At 42.0% G+C, this 6,805-nt stretch overlaps 1 non-coding gene across 1 annotated transcript; it reads right to left on the bottom strand.

Moving 5' to 3' along the window:
• Positions 1-1,542: 1,542 nt before the first annotated feature.
• Positions 1,543-1,647, bottom strand: TRNAL-CAA. Its single transcript has 2 exons — positions 1,610-1,647; positions 1,543-1,587 (listed from the first exon to the last, which is right to left on the bottom strand). It is a non-coding gene; the product is annotated as a tRNA-Leu (tRNA).
• Positions 1,648-6,805: the final 5,158 nt, after the last annotated feature.

Genomic DNA, 6,805 nt, shown 5'->3' with positions numbered 1-6,805 from the left:
TCGTAATGACAGAGAAATATATGGTTATGCAGATATGAGTCTTCAATAGCTTGTATTAGACATTTAGATCTAAGCTTAGATCTAGAATTTACATTCTCCTGAAAAATAAGGAAATCTTGTAATGCGGAAATAAGTTGAAAAGAAAAAGAAAGAAAAAACAGTTTTAAAGGAAATCTTGGAATTTGGTGTTCCTGAGGCAGAGCCAAAGTCGTTTAACTAGAATATAAGCTCCGCAAGGGCAGAAAAAAATTTTTTTCTTCATCTTTAATTTTATATTTTTACTCCTATATCCTCTGGGCTGCATCTCCTGACATATAGTAATCATTCATTAAATTACGATAATTGAAAGTATTCTAAATGTTGAGTTAAAAAAATGAAGTGGTTATATCCATGCTGTAGAATGATTTGCAATATTTTTCTGTTTTTTTTTGGAGACAGAGTCTCCCTCTGTCACCCAAGTTGGAGTGCAGTGGTGTGATCTCGGCTTACTGCAACGTTCGCCTCCGGGGTTCAAGCGATCTCCCTGCCTCAGCCTCCCGAGTAGCTGGGATTATAGGCGTGCACCACCACACCCGACTAATTTTTAGTAGAGGACAGGGTTTAACCATGTTGGCCAGGCTGGTCTCGAACTCTTGACCTCAGGTGATCCGCCCGCCTCAGCCTCCCAAAGTGCTGGGATTACAGGTGTGAGCCACCGGCCCCGGCCAGCAATATTTCTTTTGTAAGAGAAAAGAATGAGTGTTCTACATGGAAAGAACCCAAGATATATTAAGTGAAAAATGTCATAGAACCCTATGTATAGTAGTATGACTACATTTCTGTAAAAAAACCCAAAATGTTATACATATATGCGAATGCAGAGAAAAAAGAACTGTAAGAAATACAATAAATTTTTCACGGTGATTACGTTTGGGAGAGGAAGGTACAGCTTTCATATTTCATTCAGTGGTTAAAATGGTACTCAACTTTGACTGAACAGTAATGATCAGATGCCGAAACGAGTGTGAATGTGCATAGTTTACGAAAGACATTTTTGAGAACTGGCTACATGAGTTTTGAAAATAGGAGAGCAGAGGACCTGTGTAAGATTTTTAAAGAGACTGCACTGTCAGGAGCCACAGGGCTGTGAGATTGGTAAGAAAGTGCTACAGGAAGTATCCAGGGGAGGGCTTGGATCTGAGACACAGCGTATGAGCCTGGTGGAGAAGTGGGAAAATAACTCGCCCAGAGCCCCTTCTCTCCATTCCCTCGGCGAGGCAGGAAGCTACCTGGGTTCCGAATCCCACGACTTCCGGATTATCTCGCATTGCAGCACAGACATCAACCTCTAGTAATATCTGCCATTTATTAGGCGTTTTTTCCCCAAATCTCGCGGCTTCGTAAAAATATCGCGATGCTTCCACTTTTAATGTTTTTAGTTTGAACAATCCCTTCGAGAAAAATTTAAAAGCCGATTCTTAAAAATATACGTTGGTAATTGTTTATGCCTACTGCTGAGATCAAGATATCTCAAAAGTAATTAGAGGAAAAATAAAAACGATGTGTCAGAAGTGGGATTCGAACCCACGCCTCCATCGGAGACCAGAATCCCCAGCGCGGGGAAGCGAAGCTTGAGTCTGGCGCCTTAGACCACTCGGCCATCCTGACACCCTGCATAACAGAGGCGATTTTTCCGCTAAAATAGAGATCAACAAGCAATGATTTTTGTGACGTGCACGCACGCACAAACGCGATGACGTCAGGGTTGCTTGGTAACAGAAGGGAAGAAAGCCACTTGTGAATTAAAAAAGGAAAAGACTTCGCAGAACTAGAAAATGTTTATGCATAAAACTGGATCAAGTCTCTTACGTGCCTTACAACTGTCATCCCCATCTCGTAAAACGCGTGCAATTTTTTTTTTTTTTTTTTTTGCCTCCAGCCTGCCCAGGTTTCAGGAAGGAAAGAACATCTTTTGCTTCGGTCGCTGGATCGGCTCTCCAGCGTCTGATGTTTACTGAAATATTGATTATGGTTAGCCTCCCCCTAGGACTTCATTGTTTGGAAGACGGTGAGGAACAAAACAAAACCCTAACAAAAGACCCCGGTTCTATGACAAGGTCCCCTTTTAGCCCTTCTATTTTGGTTCCATTTGTCACTGCCTTGCCACTCGTCGAAGTTTGTCTTGTGCTCTGAAAGTGGCAGCCGGGAACGGCTGGGAACGTCCGTACAGGGACCACATGGGCAAGGCTGGTGTCCGCGCCGAGGGATCGACCATCCCAGGTCCGGGGAAACTCCGGGAGCGACGCGCTCGCCCGCGGCCTTCCTTATCGCTCTCAGATATTGCCGATTAATGGACTCCCGAGTGTCCACTGCCAGGTCGGGGAACACGGCGGCAGTTTTTAAGGGAGTGCACCACATCGCCTGACCCACTTTTCTAGCTGTTCCTCAGCCTTCGCCAAGCAATCTGAGCACCAGGCCGGGAAACCCCGAGGTCACAAATTTTAATGGAGCCCTGAAACTAAACAGAAATCATGCCTCCCACTAGAACAAGAGCCCCTAGAAGCCAGGGACACTGCTAAAATAACATGTGTAGACCAATGCCGTCCAGGTAACAGTGCCTGGCAAACACGGTATAGGTTCAATAAATATATTTTAACTCAACCGTCTTAACTCTTTTATTTGGTGCTGAAGTTCAGATAGAGGAAATATAAAGTTGGGTATTTTAATTAGATTTTGTCCTAATAGGTTACTTTTTGTATTTATTAACATTAAAAAATTTTATTTTCCTTTTTGTAAGGCAAAGTTAAGTCTCTTTTCTGCATGGAAAAATAACTGAGTTTCAGTAGGCTCTTAATTTCCATTGACTTCCTTGGTTTCATATCCTATTTTTGATAGAGAGAAAATTAGTAGTGAGAAGTACAGTGAACACTGGTTCCCCAGTCTCCCTCCAATACATGAGATTTGTATATTGTCTTTCGATTGGAAGGAAATTGTCCAGGAAGTGATTCCCAACATGGCAACTGTAATCTTACCATATTTATACTTATTTTTTTCTAATTGCAAAGTACACACAAATTGTAGAACATACAAACATGTCAAAAATTAAAATTACTCATAATCTCACTAGTCAGAAGTAACTATTAACATTTTTATGTATTTAGTCTTTCATATGGCATATATTTTTTCCAAAAAATGGTCATGTGCGGTAAATAATTTGCTAACTTGCTTTCTAAATGAGTATATTACGAACATATATACCTGCTAAGTACTATAGATATTTTGTATAAATCTTTTTTTTTTTTTTTGAGACAGAGTCTTGCTCTGTCACCCAGGCAGGAGTACAGTGGTGCGATCTCGGCTCACTGCAAGCTCCGCCTCCCGGCTTCACGCCATTCTCCTGCCTCAGCCTCCCGAGTAGCTGGGACTACAGGCGCCCGTCACCACCACCATTAGCCCGGCTAATTTTTTTTTTTTAAATTCACGTGTTGGCCAGGATGGTCTCGATCTCCTGACCTCGTGATTCCCCCGCCTTGGCCTCGCAAAGTGCTGGGATTACAGGAGTGAGTCACCGCGCCCGGCCTGTATAAATCTTAATTACTGCAGATATTCCATATCAAGTTGGTATTCTTGAACACTGAATTATTTCTAATTTTTTACTTTCATGAGCAATGCTGTAAAAACTATCCTTACATAAATATTTTCAAACATCCATAATTATTTCCTTAAATTTCTAAAAGTGAAACCATTACATCAATGTTTATCCAGCTTTTTTTTTTTTTGGCTGAGTTTTGCTCTGTTGCCCAGGCTGGAGTGCAGTGGCATGATCTCAGCTCACTGCAACCTCTGTCTCCTGGGTTCAAGTAATTCTCTTGCCTCAGCCTCCCGAGTAGCTGGAACTACATGCATGCACCACCACGCCCGGCTAATTTTTTTGTATTTTTAGAGACAGGGTTTCACCAAGTTGGTCAGGCTGGTCTCAAACTCGTGACCTCAAATGATGCGCCCGCCTCGGCCTCCCAGTGCCAGGATTACAGGCGTGACCCACCGTGCCCAGTACGTTTTAATAGGTAAAAAATGATATGGCTTTTTTTTTTTTTTTTACAGATTTGTTATTAGTGAGGTTCAATATTCAATATTCATGTTTAAAGGGTTTTTATACTCCTTCCTCAGTAAATTGCTTACCAAATTTTTATGAGGTGTCCATCTTGCCTTATTGATTTTGTAAGACTTATTTTATGAAAAGTAAACTCTTGGGATACAGTTTCTATTTACCGAGAACCCAAGCAGAAATTCCTATCTCTTACTAACAAGAATCCCATTATGTCCCTTAAACATTTAATTATTTCCATCTTATGGAAACTAGGAGTCATACAATTAACAAGGTTCCCATGTCAATTTTTAAAACCCAACTGTAGCCCACATTTAGTGTCCTCGTAATGTTTTCATACTATAGATTTACCTCTAATCACGGTCATATTTTGTGCCATCTTTTTTCTTTTCTTTTCTTTTTTTTTTTGAGACGGAGTCTCACACTGTCAGCCTGGTAGGTGTGCAGCAGCGCAATCTTGGCTTGCTGCAACCTCTGCCTCCCCGGTCCAAGCAATTCTCCTGCCTCAGCCTCCCAAGTAGCTGGGACTACAGGTGCCTGCCACCATGCCAGCTAATTTTTGTATTTTTAGTAGAGAGAGGGTTTTTCACTATGTTGACCAGGCTGGTCTCAAACTCCTGACCTCGTGATCTGCACGCCTCGGCCTCCCAAAGTGTGGGGATTACAGGTGTGAGCCACCACGCCCGGCTGAGCTATATTTTTTTCTTTCTTCCTTTATGGCATGTTAAACTCCTGGTATCTCAATTTTATGGTTTGTTGTTGTTGAGATGGAGTCTTGCTCTGTCGCCCAGGCTGGAGTGCAGTGGTGCAATCTTGGCTCACTGCAACCTCCGCCTCCTGGGTTCAAGCGATTCTCCCGTCTCAGCCTCCAGAGTAGCTAGGATTACAGACATGCACCACCATACCTGGCTAATTTTTGTATTTTTAGTAGAGATGGGGGTTTCACCATGTTGGCCAGGCTGGTCTTGAACTCCTGACCTCAGACGATCCATCCGCCTTGGCCTCCCAAGGTGCTGGTGTGAGCCACCGAGCCCAGACATGATTTTATGTTTTAAATGGCTTTAAGTCCTTTTTGGAATAAGGTAAAATATAATTAAATATGTAAATATTTTAACTATTTACTAATAATATTTATTGCACAATAAGACTCCCCACAGGCCATTCTACATTTTTATGAAAACATCTGTAAGAATTTTAAAAGGCCTGACAAATTATTTACAGAGGGAAGCAGGGCGACTAAAAGAGAAAGAAGCTGACAATGGTGATCTATGAAAATGGAAAACAAAACAGGATTTCATTTCCAACCTTGAAATTTCCTTGACCGTTTTGTGTGAGGTTATATAATTTGATTTTCTGATATGTCCAGGATTACGTGAGATTAACAGGGATTGGGGTGGAAATTGAGATGAGGCTGTATTCAAATGAGATTGACCATAAATTGGTAGTTGTTGAAGTTGGGAGATGATACAGGAGGGTTCGCTGTGTATTTTCTTCATTTTTGTGTCTGGTTAAAGGTTTCCATAGTGAAGAGTTCATTCAATACAGAAAAAATAAAAAATCACCAAGTCTCATCAAAACCATCTATGCTAATATTGTGGCATATTTCTTCCCAGTTTTTAAAGAAATATGTAGGTTGAAATCTTTCTAATCTAAATTAGTATTTCTCACTTTTTTCTGTTATATTCTTTTTCAGCATCAGAACCCTAAACTGGGTTTGGCAATCACATCCCATACAAATCCAAGTTCTTCACACCCTCTGAACGAAGAATCTGGTAGAGACGTGTGTATCTGTAAACGTTACCTTCAAATGTCCTGCTTACATTTGAAACTTCAAATGCAAAATTAATTCAACAGATAAGCCAGATCTAAGAAATCTACCTTCAACAGGGAAAAAGGAAATGTTATGGGGCAATACTGTCAAATGGAAGTATTGTTTGGCCTGGCATGGTGGCCCATGCCTGTAATCCCAACGCTTTGGGAGGTTGAGGAGGGAGAATCCCTTGAGCCCAGGAGTTCAAGGCTGTAGTGAGTGATGATCTTGCCACTGCATTCCAGCCTTGGTGACAAAGTAAGACCCTTGCTCTAACGCTGTTTTGGTTGGGACTTATTATTATTCTCAGAGACTTCATATAGTAGGAATTTCTGAGTTCAACAAAGTACAGAATTTAGTAATGTGCTTACATCATTAAGTCAAAATTTATTGCAGGACGGAGCTAGTGGGCAAGTCTCTTAGTCTCAAGAAAAAGGGCACTAAGAGGCCAGGCGCGGTGGCTCAAGCCTGTAATCCCAGCACTTTGGGAGGCCGAGACGGGCGGATCACGAGGTCAGGAGATCGAGACCATCCTGGCTAACACGGTGAAACCCCGTCTCTACTAAAAAAATACAAAAAACTAGCCGGGCGAGGTGGCGGGCGCGACTACTCGGGAGGCTGAGGCAGGAGAATGGCATAAACCGGGAGGCGGAGCTTGCAGTGAGCTGAGATCCGGCCACTGCACTCCAGCCTGGGCGACAGAGCGAGACTGTCTCAAAAAAAAAAAAAAAAAAAAAAAAGAAAAGAAAGAAAAAGGGCACTAAGAAACACAGCCCAGGCATTTAGGCTTCCTCTTACATTACTGTGGTCTGCAATGAGGTCTCCTGGAGCACAGGTTTCACTTCTCCCCAGATTGTCTTTAGTTGTACTCTACTTTTTTTCACGTTATTTCCCCGTCTCCTAATTAA

Source organism: Piliocolobus tephrosceles, chromosome 5 (assembly GCF_002776525.5).
Source record: "Piliocolobus tephrosceles isolate RC106 chromosome 5, ASM277652v3, whole genome shotgun sequence".
In the NCBI taxonomy this organism is placed as follows: domain Eukaryota; kingdom Metazoa; phylum Chordata; class Mammalia; order Primates; family Cercopithecidae; genus Piliocolobus; species Piliocolobus tephrosceles.
Note: the sequence above shows the minus strand (reverse complement) of the source record. Positions and strands in the feature narration are given on the sequence as shown.